The following is an 11,792-nucleotide window of genomic DNA, read 5'->3' as shown; positions in this document are numbered from 1 at the left end:
TTTCAGTGCTGAAGCGGGTGGTTCTTGAGCTCCCTAGGAATATTCTGGGTCTCACGTCTGTCCTCACATCTGACTGCATTTTTTCTGGAAAAAAAAAAAATGGTTCCTTACCAACCTCATGCAAATACCTTTCATTGGCAAGCTTTAACCCAGAACCATACAAAGAGGAGGACTGTGGGAAATAGAATGCAGTTCTTACCTTTGCAGTCCTTACATGCAGTTTTGGATTAGACCTCAGAAGAGGATAGGGGTCATGGTAAGCTGACAGTGAACTCTCCATCTCAGTTTCTGAAGGTAACTCAGGGTGTACAAGAAATTGTGTTTCAGATATAAAAACCTGAAAAATATTGACAAAGTAAACACTAGAGAGAGAAATTAAACACTCAATTTATAAAGTATCTCATACTTGTGTTGGCAAAATATAGAATTCTGGAAGTCTAACCTCTGTGTGTTTGGTAAATTACTTTAAGAATGCCAGTTATTAAAAAATGTGACCTAAAATGACAATATGCTTTAAAATGGTTTAGATACAGCTTTCAGTGGTGGGCATATATTGACTATCTGCTCATCGAATAAATCAATAAATTCTTTGCTATGGAAATTTATGACAACCCTACTCCCCAAAGTCACATAATAAAATTCTTGTTCACAGTTGATTTGGTCATGAGATGGCATTTGGCTCAAGTGAAGCTGATAATTCTTCCTCCAGGGAATTGTAGGTGAGTCTGGGCTTCCTTTGAGCATACCACATCTAACCTTGGGAACTCTGAGTTAGCCATGTTCTGCATGCTATGCGGACTGGGAAGCCAATCTATGGAGAAAGGGAAGAGACGGTCCAGAGAGAGGCAGGCTGAGAGATAGAGTAAGAGTTCTACAGTTTTCTTATTCCTTGTTGTCTCTTTTGGTGCCCTGAAATTATGGCTCTTGGATTCTATGAAATATCCCTGTATCTATATAGTAAACCTTATCTCTACTGCCTGTCTCGATAACTTTTTTTCCTTAAATTATCTTGAGCTGGATTCTGTTTCTTGCAACCATAAGCCACTAACAAAGAATGTTCATTACATTTAAAATATTTTTAATTCAGAGAATATCTTAATTTAAAAGAATATCTAGTGTCCAAAATAATGCCATTATTGCTTATTCTGTTTCTGATTCAGTTAGTCACTTCCACATTCTTATTTTTCCTACTGTTCTGTGGTTTTGGAACTTTTAATTGACCTTCTTCCTCCCTAACTGGTTAGAACATGAGAAGAGAAATAAAATCTAAAACTCAAACCATGTGGTTTCAGACTTGCTAAAAGCGCCAATAAATGAGAGACAATTAAATTTAATGACAAAAATTAGGTTCCAGTAAGCCTTCAGGGTAGTCTGTTTCTAAGCCTGTGGGGCAAATAAAGAACAATATTGTCTCTTAAAAATATAATCAAAGCTCTACTACAGAGAGAACACACTGGGTTCCACATCAAACTACAAATTGACAACTTGTCTTTAACAATATGATTAGCCACACTGGCAAGTATATTATTGTTTTTTGTTTGTTTGTTTGTTTGTTTAGGCGAAGTAAACCTTGGTTGACCTCATAGATTGCAAGGACCTTGTCAGTTTATAATCCCTTATTTTTTAAATTTTTTACGCCTACAGAACTTGGTCTTCCTAGGTGGCTTCCCATCTAAGTACTAATCAGGTCCAACCCTGCTAAGCTTCCGAGATCAGATGGGATCGGGCTTATTCAGGGTGGCATGGCTGTAAACTATTATTGTTAATATAAAATATGGTTATAGGTCATAGGAAACCTAAACTAGCAATTGCAGATTTAGAAGTGAGTTAAAAATTTGGCACAGGACCACTTATTGCAATTGACTTTCATATAAGGAAAGAGATTGAGATAGAGAGAAAAGGGAGCAATTTCTAGTTCATCAATTTCATAAAAAGAAAAACAGTTACAATTATTGCATGTATTATTTCAAAACATCACTTTTGTATTATTGCATTAAAGCTAATTTTATTCACTTAGGCCAAGATACAAATTACGACCACAAAAGCATTCAACAGGAAACATTTATGACCTAAATAATTCAGGCAGCAGAAGTATTTAGATTACTTAGTTTCTTTTAAATAATTTAGGGATGGCACTTAAGGGCTCCAAATTATTCACCCATGAACTGAGGAGCAAAATTATGGTGCATAATTTTTGCTATTTAAATCGTCATTGTCTTCTTTTATTCCCACATAATGAATCTGAAAAGAATTGTTTTAAAAGGAAAAAAGGTTATGAGTAGACTCAAAATATTATCTCTCAGCAGCTTATCAGTACTCCTTTGAATGACTGCTCTGCAAGGAGCTAAAAGATCATAGCCCAATATAAGGCCCAACAAGCATAAATGTTATTATACTTATCCTGCAAGACTCACTTCACATAAATCACTTTCCTTTTTCTGACATCATATATTTCTTTTATAAAAAAGAACCACTGTCCCTTGAATGTATGGTATATAACTTATTAAAAAAACATTAGTTCTGTAGCAATTAAAAATGATTTTAGTTTTTGGATAATAGAATAAGTTGTTTCCAGGTACACTAGAGCCATGATAAAGTTTTTGGTACAAAACATTCTAAATACCTTATAGGGGATGTGGATAATGAAGTAACAGAGTCCCCTCTCCTTGACCATGACAACCAAGACATTTGCTTGGAAATTGAATTGTTTGGTGTTAAAACACAATAACATTATTATAACAAAGCATAATTAAAATAAAGTTAAGCTATTTGGATGAAGAATACTCTAAATTCTAAATAAGTAAATTTACATAATGAAGTGTTTTGATTTAAAAATTTTGTTTTTATATGATTTTATTAAATATAGAACATTAAAATTAAGAGATAAATAAATTAAATACTTATAAGTTTATTACACTTACTAGCTGATTAAGTTTCAGTGAATAAACAGGTAATTTACCATTTCATGACTGTTTATTTAAAATACTTCCAAAAAGAACAGTTATGACTGGTTTTTAAAAATTTATTATTTTTATTGATATTTACTTGCTGCTATATTTCTTTTGTTTTTTTTACTAGAAATATATTATTGTGTTTTAAAATCAACTTCAATGAGGTATAGTTGCATACAGTAAAGTTCAGATTTACGATTCTTGACAACAGTATACATCTGTCTCACTACCATCCCAATGAACACAGCACATTCCTATCCTTCTGAAAGATTTCTCTTTCCCCTGTGTTTCCAGTGCCTCCTGATTCACCACCCTCCAGAGCCAGGCAACCACAGACCTATTCCTATTATTATGGATTCTTTTTTCTTGTTTTAGAAGTCTTTATACACAAAATCAAATAAAGTATATCCACTTTATTTCATTTAGCGTATTGCGTGTAAGAATCAGCCATGTTATTGCATATATCAGTAGTTCATTCTATTAATTTACCTTGTAGCATTACATTGTATGAATACACTACAGTTTGTTATGGCTGTCTCCAGCTTTTGACTTTTGCGATATTAAATTAAATTATTTATTAGAATAATTTTAATTCTGTAAGTTTAAAACAAAGGTTATGTAAATAAATAATTTAATTGTTAAATGAATTCTTAGTCATTTCGGATTTCATTGATGATATTCCATTACCCCAAATACTTCAGTCATAATACAGCCAACAAAGTGAACATTAACACATTACCACAATAAAATCTACAGATTCTATTTAAATTTTACCAGTTTTCCTAAGAGTTTAAACAAAGGTTGCATGTTAAAATCTCTTTAATGCCCTTCAATCATAAACAGTTCCTCAGTCTTTTCTTATCTTTACTGATCTTAATATTTTTTGAAGATTAGAGCCAGTTATCTTGTAGAATGTTCCCCAACTGGGATTTTTGCCTGATGTTTTTCAATGATTAGATTCAAGTTATGCATATATATATATATATATATTTTGGTAACAGTATCAGAGAAATGATGTTGTGTTCTTTTCATTGTATCCTATTAGGTGGTACATAGTTTTAACTTGTCCGGTTTTTGGATTATTGGTGATGTTAACTTTGATTATTAATTAAGGTGGTATCTGCTGTTTCTCCATGTAAAATTACTCAGGTGCTCTTTTGTGATTAATAATATTTCATAGAGAGATACTTTGAGATTATGTAAATTTTCATTGCTCATCAAACTTTAATCTATTCATTTTAGCATCCATTGACGTCTTGAGTAAATTAATATTACTATGCCAAATTGTGATTTTCTATCACTCACTCTACATTTATTAGTTAAAATTATGTCAATAGAAAGTGCTTTCTCTTTTCAGCACCCACTTATTCATTTATTGACATCAGTATTCCTTTTGAAAAAATAGCTTTTAATCTGTTACAGTCATTATTTTGGCATTCAAATTGTTCTGAATGTGGCCAGATAGTTTTTTTTTTAAGGTAAATTTTTGTTTCTTTAACATGTCTCCACCATTCTTTAAACACTTTCTTCTTTCTGATGCAAGATTTTCAAGACAGGCTCATTTCTTATCTTCTATACCCCAGGTTTAAAATTAGCCATTTAACCCAGGAGCCCTAGTGCCTTTTAGGGAAAAGATGTATTTAGAAAGCAATATCTGGACACTCAGTATGTTTATTGCTATTGAGGTGTCATTGCTCCAGACCTCCTCAGTGATCAGATTTAGGAGATGTTTGTAAGTATACACATACGAACATTAAAATATAAATGTAAATACGCATATCCTTATGAGTTTATACTGATACTTTTAATTCTAGTTCAGCAATAAATATTCATTTTAATTTTCTTCTTTCTATTTTTATAACTCTCTTCTCTGGAGAAGCGTACCATATTACTTAGTAAATTCATTCTCCCAGTATATTTCCAGTCTTTCCTTGTCACTGTTACCATCCCCTTGATCCATATGTGAATCGTCTCCTCACCCTGCTTATGCTCTATTACCAGCCTGGCAGTGACACCTATCAGTGAGTAGACACACTTTTCATCTTGCTCTGGCTCCAACATCTTATGTCAATTGGCTGCCACTGTCCCTAGTCCCTGATTAACCCTTACCATATTTACCACCTTCTAATGGATAAATTATTTAGGAAGAAAGGAAAGAAATAATGAAAACAGGCAACAGTTATATTTAAAGAGTTTATAATCTCAAAGAGGATTTATTAAAAGTTAACAGAAGGTAACTAGCCAGATAAAAGTAATGAATTATGGCTTTTTCATTTTTATGTAAGAAAGATGTTGATTAACATAATGTTCACTTGTAATGTGTTTCATTGAAAAACTATAGAATCAGAGGTTTAGAACTAAAAGAGAAATTGGAATTCTGCATCCAAATGAGTCATTTTAGAGCTAAGGTGGGATATCAGAAATAGAATAACAGTTTCAAAATCATATGATTTGCAGATATCAGAATATATGAGTTTAGTTAACAAAGCCAGAGAAAAAAATGTTTCATATTGCTGACATTCTCTATAATTTATATTTAGTTGTTCATTAATATCAATAAGAACCATTCAGAATGGTTCATTATTTCTGTTGTATAGGCAAAAACAATAACCACCAATTTCGGGAGGTTTCTACCATGTGGCAGATATTGTATTAGAAGCTTTCCATAGGTTTTTTAAATTTAAACATTTAGATTTTATGGTTTGTATATTAAAAAAAAAAAAAACTAAACTGAAGAGATGTTAATTCACTTACCCAGAGTAATATCGTTGATAGTGGTAGAATTAGAATTTAAATATAGAAGTGTATGATTTTAAATCTCTTCTGCTGTGCTAGAGAAACTTTCTATATTTTCTGCAGAGGTATATTCATCAGTCAGTATTAACAAAATTATCTTAATGAAAACAACGATTTCTTTGTTCATACACTTGAAAAGTCCTGGTTTCAGCTGCAGGTTGATTGAGCACATCTAACTACAGCCTTGTCCCATGTTTCTCAGTTAAGCAGTACTTTCTTCCATGTTTTATCTGCATTTTCAGTCTCCATCAGGGGCAAGTTAGAGTTACTGTCTGCATTCAACCAGTTTTAAAATCAGGGTAAAGAGGTTGAGTCTTCCTTCAAGATTCCTAGCAAAAGCTTCATTGTGTTTTACTGTCTCAGAGTATGACATGTGTCCATTTCTTAAACAAATATTGTGGCTGATTAAAAGCCACGCACTGAAGCCAAGTCTCCCAAATTCTGTAACATGGCATTAAATAAGGTGTGATTAACTTTCCATGGGAAATTTGGAGTACTATTTTTATAAGAAGAATAAACAGAAGTTAGATGATAAAAGCAAGATATTTACTTCATCTCATCTAAAGACTTATTATCAAGTAGAGCTTCTGATTCTATTGTAGTTAACTGCCATTTACATTGCCCCAAAGAACCAAAATGCCTCACACAGCACTGTCTTGAATGTGCCTAAGGCTTTATGGTTATTTCATGGCCAAAAAGATGGGTGTCCTGGGGTTTAGAAAGAAGTGAGAGCATTAGGCTATACTTTTACCAGTATCTCTAAAACCTTCACATTTTGTTAGTGTCTGAATTACAGATTTCAGTCATTTTCCCCTCCTGATCTTTATTCATTTTCACCATTTACCCTAGCTCATTTCTTCCCTTTGATATCTGCCTTCACTTAGTTCCAGATTCTTTTCACTTTTCTAATCTTTCTTCTCCAAAGCAGAGAATGAAATTTCAAAAGTGAAAAAAAGTCAAGTCCTAAATTTCTCATTTTCTTTCAATATGTCCCTTAAGAAGGACAAGTTCATATGTTAAACTTTATACTTCATACAAGTTCTCTTTTGGACCTTTTAGTAGGAATAAGGCTTATTATCCTGGTATAATCAGATGTATTTGTCTTCTCACTAAGTCAAAGTTTGACACATTTTTCAAAAGCAGTTTTTGTTTTGTGAACTCTTGAATACTTCTCAAGCCAGGTGATTTTGTCCTAATCAAAAGTATGAACGATAGAAAATGTTTAAGTGTAAAAAAATTTAAATGCCGTAATTAATATCAGAGAAAAGAATTACATCAAGATGAAGTTAAAAAAAGACTAAAAGTAATTATTTGTTAATTTACTTCATGCTAGATGTTGGGACCAGTGCTTTCAGCATATTGCTATTGATTCAATAACCCAGCTCAGTGTAATTCAACCTTAGCACATATACTTTTCGGTTAAAACAATTTTTTTGTAAATAGTTATATCTCTAATGGTTAAGATTTGACTGTACAAATAGAACAGATATGAGCTAATTTTTGGATCTCAGAAGTGTAGTGAATCTTTGAGGAACTGAGGGTCACCTATGGGTCATTGTAGTTCAGCCGACCACCAGTATGAGGGCCATCTTGATCTCAGCCAAATTTTCTTTTACCAATTTCGCACACACAAGCTACCTTTCTAAGAGTTCCTGACCACCTACTCGCAAGTACCTTTTTGTCATATTAACAGCAGATCAATAAGTTATTCTAACTAAAGAAGAATATTTAATTATATTTACTTAATTTTTTCAAAACTTATATCATGATCTTAGAGCATTTGGAGATATTATAATGTCTACGCAATGAATCCTTCAACTTACCAATAATAATAAAAATTTTTATATTCCAAAACAATTAAGGATTCACAATATTGTGTTCTGCTAGTAAAAAGAAACCTTTTTTTAAGGGAGGTATTGCTTAAGTCCCGCATTTTGAAATGAATGCCACAAGGTAACTAAAAGAGGTAAGAGACAAACTAAATAAATAACCTAAAGAATTCTTTGGAGAATGCATTGAGAAAGTAGAATAGGTCTTCCTCATAGGGCCTGCTAGCTGGGGCCAAACTATATCTGCCATTTCCCATTCCGAAGTATAGTAATGTAGATGCTCTTTTTAGGAAAAAAAAAAATAAGCAAGCAAACAAGAGAAAACAAACTTTGTGCAGCCTTCACAGTCAGTTAAAAGTCATCAGCAACAGTTCTTTCAAATTATGACCATGTTAGTAAACTAAATTGAATATGTGTTTAGTCATAATATAAAAAAACTTTAAAAAATACCTTTAAAAGGCATCGATAGTAATTATTACAGAGAAACCCTTCATGACTTGGACTCTACACAAAGATAACCTTTCATTAGTTGCCCTGTGTTTGAAGAGCAATTGGTATTACTTGTGACTACAGATACAAGAGCTAAATCCCTAGGTATCTGTGTACATCCTGCAACAAACATACTTTGAATTATGAATAAACAGGGCCATATATGGGCACTAGATGACATCTTGTTTAAGAAAGTAGCAACATACTGGTTTATTTTGTATCCTCATCACTTTTTAACATATTGCTTGACATGTAGAAGGTGCTTAATAAATGTTTGCTAAATTGAATCAATAATCGGCACATATTGAAGTCTGCACTGTATTGTGATGGCTTTTTTTTTTGCGAGCTGCAATTTTATTTTATTTTAATTATTTTATTCACTTATATATTTTATTTCTATTTAAAAATTATTTTTCAATTACAGTTGACATTCAATATTATATAAGTTTCAGGTGTATAGCAGAGTTGTCAGACATTTATATACCTTGAGAAGTAATCCCCCCAGTAAGTCTAGTGTCCACCTGACATCATACACAGTTATTACAATATTATTGACTATATTTCCTGTGCTGTTCTTTACATCCTCATGACTATTTTATAACTACCAATTTGTATTTAATCTCTTTACCTTTTTCACTTAGTCCTCCATCTGGCAATAATCAATTTGTTTTATATCTGTGAGCTTGTTTCTGTTTTGTTTGTTCATTCATTTTGTTTTAGATCCCACATATAAGCAAAATCACATGGTATTTGTCTTTCACTGACTTATTTCATTTAGCATAATATTCTGTTGTCATAAATATTAAGATTCCATTCGTTTTTAATAGCCAAGTAATATTTGTTTACTTTTAATTATTTTTTTTATTATTATTTAACTTATTGGGGGGAAGGTCTCTGTCTTTTCAATACTGAATCCCAGAATTTAATATCAGGTTTGGCATCTACGAAGAGTCCAGTAAATATTTTCTCCACGAACAAAGTTGAATTAATTATGATGCCCTTGGAAAGTATTAGGTGAGAATGCCCCAAATGTGATGATGAAGTCATTGAAACCAGAAGTCTGTGATGGGTTTTCCCAAATACAGAAAAAAATCACATGAGACTATAATTTAGATATGTGTTTCATTTTCTATTGGCATAGCTCATAGATCTGTTATATCTGTTACTATAAAATCAGAAATGCTTAATCCTTCACCAATAGCTATTTCTGAACAATAAGTCATTCACTTCTACTCTTGATTGCACCAGAATGTTTTCTACTTAGAGCGTACACAAACCAATCCCTGCCCTGCCCTGGTAATATCTCCCAATAAAATAAGGAAGGTTTAAACATTTCAGTACCAAAAAAATAAATTGTTTTACTATTTACATCCTTATTGTTTTCCTTTGCTTCATCTAGCTGTCCTATTGAGATTTTGGTTAGTTTTCGTCACAAAATATCTATCTCTTTCCTGGGTATGAATAAACAGTTGTGGCTTATAATCCTTCACTTATAAATGGTTTATCTGAGTCTTTGACAGTGTGGAACTGGTCTGCACAAAGCAATTTTGCTTTTAAGTATGTTGTGCCTTATCTGAAACTACTACTGTTTTCTTACCTTCTGCAGATATCACAAAGATAGGCTTGTAATGTCCCAGGAGGGACTGTGATGACACTCACAGCACAGAGGTGGAAGAGGGCACGATTTGTTTACACATTACATGCTGTCAAATTTTTCCATGTACAAAATTATATGTAGGAAGACAGAAGGAATAATAGAAATGAAAGTATTTGAAAATCTTAAAATGCTTCCAAACATATTATGTAATGATTATAATTCCAAGTTTTCTTAACTAAATATTCTAAGAAAAAGAAGAGAGGAATCTTTTCCCTTATTTTCAACAGGGATGTTTTTGATGTTTATTTATCCTTAAACTATCTGAGCATTTATCACTTTCTAATTAATATTATTCTCATTTTTAACCTATCAGTTACTGTAGATACTGCCAAGGCCCCTGTATAGCCCATCAGCCCAACTCTGGCCTCCACACACAAATGTCTGACTCTTAGTCTGAGGGCTTTTTGTTTGGCTACCCAAGCAATTTTGACTCAAGAGAAAGGTGAGCTAAGTGCTAGGGAATTCACATCCCCAGAGGCACCTACAAATAATGATGGACAGGAAGTTGAGGAATGGATATTCCAGTTTTTCTGCCCCTTTGTAGGGATAACTCTGAAGTTCTTATCTTTTTGACTGCTAATGGAGTACAGCTCTATTGCCTATAGATAATTTGCTCAATAATGTATCTTTTGGGTCTTTTCACTTCCCTGTTTTGCTCCTAACTTCTTGTGGGTGTTTTCTAGGATTGCCTTCTAAATAAACTACTTATGTCTGAATCCTTGCCTCAGAGCATGCTTCTGATGAAACCCCTAGACCAGGTTATACTGCAATGAAGTGAGGACAGAGATTTTGGCTGCTTTATCCATTCATCTCACATCATAGTCAGAACAGACTTGCACCATGGTAGCATTAAATACTGGTTGAATGACTTTGTAAGTTTGCATAGTAATGAATTTTGCTATTAATAGAGAATGGTTCCTAAGAATCTTCAATACATAATATTAAGACTTGGATATCATACACAAATGATAATAGTTATCATCTATAGTGGTTGCCTGATTCTGAGATGGATATTTAGAATGTAAATTTTATTTTATCTTCATAGAAGCACCAAGAACTGGTTTAAGAAGGACATTGTCTCTGGGACCAGACTGCCTGACTTCATGGTACATTGAAACTTTGGAAACTTCAGGACAATAATTTTCCTATGTATGCCTGTTTCCTTTCTTTGAAAATGAGATGAAATTACCTATCTTCTAGGGTTTTTATAAGATGACACATGTTATATATTTAACTAATGCTTCACATGTTCAATAATATTAGCTATAAAATTGCTAATATAATATACTTTTATGAGGAGAAATGATTCATCTTATTATAGTAGTAGTAAGTATGACTCAAGTAGCTCAAGGAACCTGCCCAAGGGTATACAGTTAGAGAGTATAAGAGTCTGGATTTGACATTTTGTCCTCCTGACCTTGAACTTTTAAATCCATCCTCCTATATGTACTACTACTACTACTACTACCTCATCCAGACTCCTATCACTTTTGATTAGATTTCTGCAAAACTCTTTTTTGTTCAATCTGCAGCAAGAGTGATCTATCTAAAACATTTACAAATCTGACTATATATCACTTCTCTTGAAGGACTACCCATATTTCCCAAGTTATAATTCAAATTCTTTAGCATCCCTTACAAAATCGTTCATGAATTAATTGCTATTTCTTTAATCAGTCTTAACATTTACCACTACCCTATCCCTTCATCCCCCACTCTCTGTCAAAACTATATGCATTCTTGCCTTGACACTTTACATGAACAGTAAGTCCACTTAATATCTTCAAAAGTTCTTGGAAACTGTATCTTTTACCAAAATGGCTTACAACAAAAACAATCTTACCACAGGCCAAATTGATATAAACAAGAATTAAGTTCCAATGGCCTATTTCTAGTCACAAAAATATCATCAAACTTCTAAATAAAGACGAAAAAACATTTCTAATATTAAACATTGACATAAAAGTGAGCTATACAGACATTTAAGAAAGATTAAAAAAGCAAGTAAGATCATTCTTTTTCGTCCTGCTTATTCTAGCTCTGGGTCACTGTAGCCAGAGCCTCTACCTG

General features: G+C 32.7%; 1 pseudogene; it reads right to left on the bottom strand.

Annotated features, from left to right (window-relative positions):
- Positions 1–1,635: 1,635 nt before the first annotated feature.
- On the bottom strand, positions 1,636–1,754 carry LOC118608990 (annotated as a pseudogene).
- Between the last annotated feature and the right edge of the window lie 10,038 nt (positions 1,755–11,792).

This window comes from Rousettus aegyptiacus, unplaced genomic scaffold (assembly GCF_014176215.1).
Source record: "Rousettus aegyptiacus isolate mRouAeg1 unplaced genomic scaffold, mRouAeg1.p scaffold_m13_p_10, whole genome shotgun sequence".
Lineage (NCBI taxonomy): Eukaryota > Metazoa > Chordata > Mammalia > Chiroptera > Pteropodidae > Rousettus > Rousettus aegyptiacus.
Note: the sequence above shows the minus strand (reverse complement) of the source record. Positions and strands in the feature narration are given on the sequence as shown.